Here is an 11671-nt window from a genome sequence, read left to right as displayed (position 1 = left end):
ATATATTCATACATGGAATATTATGTAGAAGTAAGACAAAATGAGGTCCTGAAGCATACGACAATATGGATGAATCTTGAGGCCATAATGCTGAGTGAAATAAGCCAGACACCATAGGATAGATATTGAATGATTTCACTTGGCAAGGTAAACTCAGAGGCTTATAGTATTGAATTTAGGAGACCTAGAGATGCCCACAAGTTTGAGATGGGTGAACAGTTAGCTAATGAGGTTGAACTTAAATATAATGGAATGGACAGAAGTGAAGGTAGCTCATTAGTGGCTCTATAATTAATATTGCCATATTGAAGCTGAACATGATTGATTATATAGAGCCATGTATCACAACGATTAAACTACAAATACAATTTCTTGCAAGAACTGCTTCAAGGATATTAATCTTGTACAAAGAGTAATTGAGGTATAGGGGTGTTCTAGTTTGCTAGCTGCCAGAATGCAATATACCAGAAATGGAATGGCTTTTTAAAAGGGAAACTTAATAAATTGCTAGTTTACAATTGGGGCCAAGAAAATGCCCCAATTAAAAGAAGTCTATAGAAATGTCCAATCAAAGGCATTTAGGGAAAGATACATTGGTTCAAGAAGGCCGATGAAGTTCAGGGTTTCTCTTTCAAGTGAGAAGGCACATGGTGAACACAGTCAGGGTTTCTCTCATCTGGAAGGGCAGATGGCAAACACAGTGTCATCTGCTAGCTTTCTCTCCTGGCTTCCTGTTTGACCTCCAGGAGGGAAGTGACTGAAGGATATACTAACCAGAATTAGAATAGCAAACTGTAGTGTATACATTTAATTGAATATTGTGCTGCTACAGAAAGGAACGAAATTGTGAGGCATGCAACAAAGTGAATGAACCTGGGGGACATTATGTGATGAAAATAAGCCAGAAACAAGAGAGGAAATATTGTGTGAAGTCTTTTAGAAAATACTTATAAGAAAATTGGGGCCTAGACTGTAAGCTCTTATGGCAATCACATTTAGTCTGGAACTGTAATTGCTATTTCTAGATTCTGAGATGCTGTGCTTTCTATGTATAACCTAGTATTTTCCTGTAACTTTGGTTATCTGTGTGATAACTTAAGACTCAGATTAGGAGTTCTGTGGCTCTGAAAGTCAGCATTTCCACATACATCAGCTGCTAAAGAAATTGAGAAAGAGATCAGGCTTCAATTAGAGATAGGAACAAAGCCGATTGGGTTGGGACCAAGGTAAATCAGAATACAGGGGCAAGGAGGACATTGTCTGCATTTTAGAACTTCATCTACCTAATGAGACCAAAAGAAGGCAAGTTTATTTTGTACAAAACCTATATTTCCTGTAGCACACAATGTAACTCAACCTATCTGGACAGATCATTTAACAACCCAAATACTATGGAGCTCAGAATGAGAATGAGTGCTTATAATTCTGTATAGCTTAACGTACTGCCTTGATACATCCCAGGGTATGTTGGGCATGTCATTAAAAAGTATTGGAAAGTCTCTTGGAGGATGGGAGAAAAAATATGGAGCTATTAACCTTTACGAACAGAGAAATCCCTGATACTATCTCAAACATTAGGGACTTCCAAGTCAATGGGCCAAACCCTTGATCTTGAAGCTTGCTCTTTTGAAGCTTACTCATATAGTGCAGTAAGTAAGCCTACCTCTAGTTATGCCTAAGAGCTACTTCTAGAGGACCTCTTCTGTTGTTAGATGAGGTCTCTCTTTTGCTCTCTAAGCCCAACTTTGCAAGTAAAATAATTACCACCCCTAACCCCCACATGATACATGACATCCAGGTGAAAGTCTCCATGGCTATGTGGAATATGAACCCCAGGTACGAGCCTGACCCTGGTGCCATGGTGTTGACAATGCCTTCCTGAGCAAAAAGGGAGAAAGAATTATAACAAAATAAAATATCATTGGCTGAGAGAGTTCAAATAAAGTTGAGAGGCTATTCTGGAGGCTACTCTTCAGCACACAACAGCTAGATACTGTTATTTACAGGGTTTGTCAAATCTCAACCAAAATCATTCCCATCAACCCCAAAGACACCAAAAGTTCTAGCTGATATTCTACAAAAATTCCATGTACTATTGTTACTTTCCAGAAATACAAATTCTGGATGGGTTCTTAAGCCAGGTAAGTCCTGAAACCCAGAGGGGCTAGCTTCTCCAGAATATCAAATTTTCCATTCCCTTATCCCATATTATCAACATCCCTTTGCCAACATGAGCAAGTTGGAATGGGAAAAGCCAAAATACCCAAATAGATTGGGAGAAGGATCAAAGAGAAGGAGGAGTTATAACAGAAAAGATAAGATTTAACAAATGAGTATGAATGCTGACTCATTATATTGATATTTCTTTTAGTCTCCAGTGTCCTGGATAAGCCTAAAAATGTGGAAACCCATACCAAACTCTGAAATCTGCTCTGTAACTACTCCTTGCACTTTCTTTTGGAATTTATTGCTTTTTTTGTATATATGTTATAATTCACAATTAAAAAAATGCTGAGAAAAATCCATTCTGATTGAAGTGGGTCATACCTTAACTGAAGTGGCCTCATTGGAAGGTCCTACTTGCCATGGGTTTACAGCCACAGGAATAGATTAAAGAACATGATTTTCTAGGGTACATACAACTTTAAGCTACCACACTCTCTGAGCTTTATTTCTTATTTTTTCTAATAAATCCTTTCTAATTAATTTTTAGTAAATTTTATTTCTTCATTCATCTCTTTGACCATCTTGAATAATAAAGTGCTTTGAAATTAATATAATCCCACTTTAATAACAGATATATGCACATATACACATGCATCAAATAGCACTCATTTTTATGAGGTCATCTAAATCAATCCTTTAGGTGTCTGTATGGCCAGTATCTGTTCTGATTTATTGAATTATATAGATTGTTAGGAATTTGATTATCCCCCTGGCTTCAGATATAACAAGAAACTAGAGAAGGAGTCCCTGTTGCATTTTCTTAAGTAAGAAAGGGCAAAGAAGTTGCAGTATCAAAGATTATATAAATACCACTTAACCCACTGTGATGGTTTGAAACTACATGTACTCCAGAAAACTATGTTCTTGAAGCTAATCCATTCCTATGGGTGTGGACCCATGGTAAGTAGGATCTTTTTTTGAGTAGGATCTTAATTTGCATTGAGATGTGACCCACCTCATTCAAGGTGTGTATTAATCCTCTTACTGGAGCCTTTTATAAGAGAGAAGCTAAGAGAGACAAAAGCTAAAAGAAAAACACACAGAAGCTCTGAAAGAAAGCCACAGAAAGAGAAGCCAGAAACTGAAAGCAATAGAACCCAAGAGAGAAGGACCAGAAGACATGTGCCTTCCTATGTGACAGAGGACTCCTGGATTGCTAGCAGCCTTTCTTCTGGAGGAAGTTATTATCCTGTTGATGTCTCAATTTGGAAATTTTCATGGCCTTAGAACTGTAAATTTATAATCTAATACATCCTCATTGTTAAAACCCAGTCCATTTCTGACATATAGCATTTCATCAGTTTGAGAAAACTGAAACGTCCACTAAGGCAAAGCTCAAAAGTTCGTCCCAACTCTGGAATTCACAGCCACTTTACTACCAATACTTAAAAAGGAAAAGCCCACACTCAGCTTTGGCATTTTTCTCCTAGAAGATGAAATATTGCACAGAACTATGCAATATTAGAATTGAAGGGGATCATGTATTCCATCAAGTAAAACCCTTTCATTTTAGAAAAGAAGATACTGAGAAATGGAGTAAATCACTTGCCAAAATTGTCTGGCTAAAGACTGTTCACAGAGAGGACTTTCATCCCTATTAACTGACCCTAACTCTTTCCAGTTTCATGGCTGCCTTTGATACCCAGAAGACTCTAGCCTCCTTCACATTGTTTTTTGAAATAATCTGACATATGCCAACAAAAATGTTCACATATATCAACTTCTGCTTATATTCACTTTGCCAGATTTTTTACTAACTTTATCTCACTTGAAGGATACATGGGAAGTATTTCTCCTTAGCATGAAAACCAGGAAGACAAATTCCTAAAAACAGTTGTTTGGTTTCATATGCTTTAATTAGCAAAGTGATTTTTTGGTAGTTTTTTTTTTTCCCACAGTGTTATTCTCAAAATAGTTTTAAGCATAACATGATTGTTTTCTAAAAATATTGAGCACATGTGGAAAGCATCTTTTAATTTAGTCTCAATGCATTTTATCTCTCTAACAAAGATCAGTTTCTAACTAATTAACACCTAAATATGTATGCAATGCCTCTTTACATTAGTCTTCCATGCTGTTTTAACAAAATGAAAGCATCTTCTATTAAATTATTATTTAGTAATTAATATATAGAGACTTTCAGTGTATATTCTATACATATCATTCTTTATTTTATAAATGCATGTTTGAATATATAAGTTTGCATTGCAAAGCTTCTTAAGTCCCTACCCCCACAAGTTTTGTAGTGTCCTTTATGATACTATTATGAATAAATTTCATATATTGAGTTCACCCAGTGCCATAGTCAGTGTTTTACATACTTCACCTTACTCAGTTCTTAGAGTAACCCAATAAGATAGGTACTGTTGTTCACATATCTTTCACAGGACATAGAAACTGAGGAACATAGAGTTTCCAAGGAAATAACCCACACCTGTCTTATTTCTCATGTTTTTTGTAGTAGTTTTTAGTTTATTCTGATTGTTCTCATATTTTTTTCCATGTCTAAAATTTTGGGGGGCAATCTAAAAATTTTGGGGGCAATCTAAAATTTTTGTCTCCCTTCCCCAAGTCCTTAACTTTTTATATGTTCTTCTCATTATCTCCACAAAATAAGACTACATTAAACTATGTAAAGCAAGAATATTGAACTCTGGCTTAAGTTTTGCTGTCTATTTTGCTTGACATTCATTTCCCCTAGATATCTGTTACCCAACTCCGTTACTTGCTTCAAATTTTGTTCAAATGCTGCTTTCTCTCTTTTCTTTTTCTGTTCTTTTTTTATTAAGATATAGTTAATATATCATAGACTTCACCATTTTTAATTGTACTATTCAGTGATATTTAGTATATTCATAAGGTTGTATGATTACTTAATTAAAGATCGTTTTTCTTCACCTCAGAAAGAGACCCTATACCTAATATCAATCACTCCCAATTAATCCATTCTTCCAGCCTGTGGCAAAAACTAATCTACTTTTTGTCTCTATGGATTTCCTATTTTGACATTTCACATAAATGGAATCATACAATATGTGGCCTTTTGTGTCTGGTTTCTTTCACTTGACATAATGTTTTCAAGGTTTATCCATGTAGTAACATGTACCAGTACTCAATCTTTAATGGCTGAATACCCATTGTGAATACCCATTTCACGTACCCATCTATCAGTTCATGGATATGTGTGTTGTTTCTACAGTTTGAATTTTATTAATAATGTTTCTATGAATATTGGCTTGCAAGTTTTTGTGTGGACTTATGTTTCTATTTCTCTTGTATACCTCGTAGTAAAATGGCTGGATATTATGGTACCTCTATTTTTAACTCTGTCAGGAACTCCCCATCTGTTCTTCAAAGTGGTCACACCATTTTACATTCTTATCTGCAGTGTACAAGGCTACCAATTTCTTCACATCCTTACCAACACTTGTTACTATTTATCTTTTTTTATGATATCTATTCTAATAGGTGTGAAATGATACCTTATTGTGGTTAAATTTGCATTTCCCTAATGACTAAACTTGAGCATCTTTTCATATGCTTATAGGCCATTTGTATATCTTTGGAGAAATATTTATTTTTGGAGAAATATCCAAATATTTTGCCAGATTTCTTTGGATTATTTGTTTTTATTGTTTTGTTCTGAGAGTTCTTGATATATTCTAGATTCTTTTCAGATATAAGAATTGCAAATAGAGTCTCTTATTCTATGATTTACACCTTTTTGATAGTGTCCTTTATGCACAAAATATTTAAATTTTGATGAACTCCAAATTTATCTACAGGCTTATCTCATTTTATTGTGCTTCACAGACATTGTGCTTTTAACAAATTAAGTTTGTGGTAACAGTGTTTGTTCAGTAGCCTCTGACACTGAGGCAAGACCCTCCATCAGCAAAAAGATTACAACTCACTAAAGGCTCAGATAGTGGTCAGCATTTTTGAATTTTTTAGAAATAAAGTATTTTAAATTAAGGTATGTACATTGCTTTTTTTTAGATTTACTGCTATTGTACCCCTGTATACCTGCTTACTGATTTATGGGGTGCCATCAATGACTTAGCAGTCTGGTCAAATTCATGGAGGGAATGTGATTGGAAAGTCAAACATTACCCAGTGTAGGGAAGAGAACTTTGGAAACATTTGGTGACATGGAAAATCATCCCATCTGTTACCCATTTGGATGTGCATGGCAAGTGCCCATATCATGATAAACATCATTGGATTGACTTAGCCAATAAAGGATGCATCAAGCTGCTTCTCATCCCTGATAAGGCTGAGGATCTTCCCAGAACAGAGGCAGAAAATGAGCCTTCCCAGGGGGATAAGAACATTGAAATTATCCTTGATGTTATCCATGAAATAGCTGAACTTCCCATGATTACTTTAACTGCTGGGTAGATCTACCACTGAACTGAACATGTAAATTCTGACATATGGCACCATGACATCATGGGCCCAGAAACACAGAGGATCTCTATCATTAGAAGATGCCCCATCTCCCATTTACCAATGTGAGAGATGTCAACTACAAGTCAGAACCCAAAGGGGCACTTAGGAGCTCTTCTTAGAGGGTCACAATGAGCCACTCATGCAAGAGGATTACATTGATGCTTTCCTGCCAGCCTAAGGTTATGCCCTACACCTTGGTGACGGCAAACACCTGTTTAGGCTATGGCCTTTCCTTTCTAGTTTATCTTGAGGATGCTGTACATAAATGGGACACCTTGGAAAACTGGCTCGGCCACCTCTGTGGGTACCCAAATGACGTCTCCTCTGACCAAGGATCCCACTTTACTGCACAATCCACTCAACAATGGTCCCATACTCACAAAATTAGGTGGACTTTCCACATTGCTCACCACCTGCAGGCAGCTGGCATTGTGGAGAGCTTTAATGGCTGCATAATAAAGGAGCTTTGGCACCTACACCATGACTTCTCTCTTACAGGATGTACTGTCCACTTTACTTGTGTCCTTTTTAAACTGAACTCAGCAGCTCCCCAGAAGGGAAATACAGCCTCATCACATGCCTTAGAACAAGAAGGGGAAGAGGGTGGGGAAGGAACCTGGCCTTCATTACATGACCACAGTTAAACCCATCAAAATGAGGATTGGCCTTGAAAGGGGGCCAAGAACGTATAACTTGGGACTCTCCTTTTTGCCACCATCAGGAGATCGTTCCACATTTTACCCCATTATACTCTCCACATGATTCCCAGGATAGAGTTATGGAAGCAGGCCTAAAAGTGTTTAATAAATGTGGGGTGATAACCTAGTGGGCTAGAGCCCACATGGAATCTGACACATGTATTCTTTAGGTTAGTGGATGACACCTAACCCTGGTTGGGACACCAGTCCAGTTATCATGGGATAACTTTAAGGACTCCTGACAACTCCCCTCTATCAGGAAGGGAAAGATTTGGTCCAGAAGATAGGTAAGGCATGCAAATCAATGGGAAAGAGGCGAGATTATAGCTCAAGGCAGGGAAACGATAAGTCACTGGAAATAATAATTCCATTCACTGGAAAAGAGAAATTCTTCCATGGGACGTGGTTATATGACCACTGTATCAGGACTGATTTCTGCTTCCTTCTCCTGTTTCTGTAGATTTGGCTTGATGGGCAATCTGGAAGGAAGACACCTTCATCCAGTTGGCCTGAGCCATCACAGCAGCAGTAAACCTGACTGCTGGATCTGCATCTGAACTATTGCTCCTTCTACCCACTTTGCTGAGCCTGGCTTGCTACTCGACGAGCTGATTTTCCCTGCCTCACACTTGTATTAAAATCAGGAAGTCCTTCTTTATGCCTCCCTGAATAAATATTGGACAGTGATGGAACAATGAAATTCTTAACTCATCTGCAACATCTTGTTGTAAGGTTCCCCTTGATCAATTATCTTAAGCAAAACCTGATTTTCCTAGGGGTGGGGAGTGGGGGTCCATGATTGTGGATTGGCCTCTTTCATCAAATTATTTTTGTCTTTGCTGGGAATAAACATTAGTGAAGATAGGACTTCCTTCTAGCCCTAGATGTTGTGTAGGTGCCTTTGCTAATACCTTCTGTTGTACATGGATTGATACGTCAGGGCTAAGGAAAAAATAGGAGGTGAACTTGGCACCCTGTCAATAATCAACTGGTCATAGAAGTGAGGGTTATTTCTGAGCTCTCAATTCAATTCCCTTTGTCTATATGTGTCTCTTTGTGCCGGTACTATGCTGTTTTGATCCCTGTAACTTTTAAACATGTTATAGAACCTGAAAGTGTGACTCTTTCAACTTTTTTCTTCTTTTTAAAGGCCCCTTTCCCTTCCCTATAAATTTGATGATTGACTTTTCCATTTCTGCAGAGATGACTGTTGGAATTTTTATTGAGATCTCATTGAATCTGTAAATCACTGCAGGTCTAATTGCCATCTTAACAGTATTTAATTTTCTGGCCCATGAAGGTGGAATTTTCTTTCATTTATTTAGAACTTTTTTTTATTTATTTTAGAAATGTTTTCTAGTTTTCCATTGTAAGTCCTTTACATCATGATTAAATTATTCCAAGATATTTAATTCTTTTGGTTACTATTGTAAATGGATTTTTTTCTTAATTTCCTCTTCAGATCATTCATCGCTAGTGTTTGGAAAACACTGATTTTTGCATGTTGGTCTTATACCCTGCCACTTTGCTGAAATTGTTTATAATCTCTAATAGCTTTGCTGTTGATTTTTCAGTATTTTTCACATATTAAATCATGTCATCTTCACGTAGGGAAAATTTTACTCTTCCTTTCCAATTCCAGTTCTGTTCCTTGCTAATCGCTGTGAATAGAACTTCCAGTACAATATTAAATAACAGTGGTAATCATTGGCATTCTTGTATTGGGCCAGACTTAGAGGGAAAGCTTTCATTCTTTCACCAGTGAGTGTTAGCTGTTGGTTTTTCAAATATGCTCTTTAACATGTTGAGGAAGTGTCCTTCTATTCTTAATTTTTATGTGTGTTTTTAAAAAGAAGTGGTGCTGGATTGGATTTTTAAAAATCCCGGTTCTTCATCAATTGAGATGATTAGGTGTTTTCTCCCTCCATTCTATTAATGTCATATATTACAATTGATTTTCTTAAGCTGAAGCAGCATTATATATCTGAGATAAATCCAACTTTATCATGGTGCATAATTTTTTCAAATGTGTTATTGGATTGAGTTTGCTAGCATTTTGCTGAGGATTTTTGTATCTATACTTTTAAGGCATACTTGTCTTTAATTTTCTTTTCTTGTGCATCTTTACCTGGCTTTTTTTATTAGGGTGAAAAATAATACAGAGCATTCCTTCTTCTTCAATTACTTGGAAGAGTTTGATCAGGAATTGGTGTTCATTCTTTCTTGGAATGTATAGTAAAATTCACCAGGCAGTCCATCTGGTCCTAGACTTTTCTTTGTTGAGAGGATTTTGACTGAATCAATCTCCTTATTGGTAATTGGTCTGTTAAGATTTTCTATTTCTTCTTGAAGCAGTGTGGGGAGTTTGCCTGTTTTTAGGAATTTTCTAATTTTATCTAGGTTGTCTAATTTATAGGTGAACAGTCGTTCACAATATCCTCTTATAATCCCTTTTATTTCTGTGAGGTCAGTAGTAATGGCTCTCATTTATGATTTTAGTTTTTTACATCTGTTCTCTTTTTTTTCTTTGTCAGTCTAGCTAAGAGCTTGTTGATTTTATTTATCTTTTTAAAAAGCCAACTTTTGGGTTCATTGATTCTCTCTATTGTTTTATATTCCTTATTTCATTTATCTCTGCTTTAATCTTTGTTATTTCCTTCCTTCTGCTCACTTTGGGTTTAGCTTACTCTTCTTTTTCAAGTTCCTGCAGGTGTGAGGGTAGCTCTCTGATTTAAGATATTTACTTTTTTAAACATAAGCATTAAGAACTGTAAACTTCCCTCTCAGCATTGCCTTTGTTGCATCCTATAAGTTTTGGAATGTTATGGTTTTTGGTTTCATTTGCCTCAAGATATCCCAATCTCTATTGTGATTTCTTCTTTGACCCATTGGTTCTTTTTTTGTCAAATGCTGTGCAATGGGGTCACATTTCATTCTTTTCCATATGAATATCCCATTATCACCATTTGTTGAATGTTTTTTGTTCGTTTGTTTTGTTTTATTTTTGTGCATGGGCTGGGAATTGAATTCTGGTCTCCCACATGGCAGGTGAGAACTCTATCACTGAACTATGCACTACCCATGCACCCCAGACCCATTGGTTCTTTAACACTAATATTTAACATTTGGAAATGTTCCATTTCCCCCTCTGTTATTTATTTTTAACTTCATTCTATTTTGATCAGAAGATAAATTGTATGATTTTAATATTTTGAGTTATTGACACTAGTTTAGTGACCTGACATGTGGTTTATACTAGAAAATAACCTATGGACAAGAGGGGACCAATGTGTGCTGCTACTTATGAATGAAGTGCTCCATAGAGGTTTGTTGCATCTAGTTGGTTTATAGTATTGTTCATGTCATCTATTTCCTTACTGATCTTTTGTTTGGATACACTATCATTTATTGATTATTGATTTCAATGTATAATCATCTATTTATTCCTTAAAATCTGTTAATATTTGTTTATGTGTTCTGTAGCTCTGCCATTGGATGCATATACATTCTAGTTTGCTAGCTGCCAAAATGCAATATACCATAAACAGAATGGCTTTTAAAAAGGGGAATTTAATAAGTTGCTAGTTTACAGTTCTAAGGCTGAGAAAATGTCCCAATTAAAGCAAGTCTGTAGAAATGTCCAATCAAAGCCATTGAAGGAAAGATACATTGGTTCAAGAAAGCCAATGAAGTTCGGGTTTCTCTCTCAAGTGAGAAGGCACATGGCAAACACAGTCACAGTTTCTCTCTCAGCTGGAAGGGCATATGGTGAGCATGGCATCATCTGCTAGCTTTCTCTCCTGGTTTCCTGTTTCATGAAGCTCCTTGGGAGGTGTTTTACTTCTTCATCTCCAAAGCGCTGGTTAGCGGACCCTCTGCTTTGTGGTGCTGCAGCATTCTCCTCTCTCTGAATCACTCATTTTCCAAAATGTTTCTTCTTTTATGGGACTCCAGTAAACCAATCAACATGCACCCAAATGGATGGAAATACATCTCCCCTAATCCAGCTTAACAGCCACTCTTGATTGGGAGACATCTCCAGGGAGATGATCTACTTACATACAGTATTGAATAGGGATTATTCTGCCTTTACAAAATGTGATTTAGATTAAAACATGGCTTTTTTAGGGGGCATACATCCTTTCAAACCATCACAATATATATTTATAACTGTTATTTCTTCTTGTTGAATTAGCCCCTTTATCAGTAAATAATGACCTCCCTTGTCCTTCTTAATGGTTAAACTCTATTCTATTTCATAATAGTATGGCTACCCCAACTCTTTTTGTTTATTA

The sequence above is a fragment of the Tamandua tetradactyla genome, chromosome 19 (assembly GCF_023851605.1).
Source record: "Tamandua tetradactyla isolate mTamTet1 chromosome 19, mTamTet1.pri, whole genome shotgun sequence".
In the NCBI taxonomy this organism is placed as follows: domain Eukaryota; kingdom Metazoa; phylum Chordata; class Mammalia; order Pilosa; family Myrmecophagidae; genus Tamandua; species Tamandua tetradactyla.
This window is presented reverse-complemented; position numbering follows the sequence as displayed.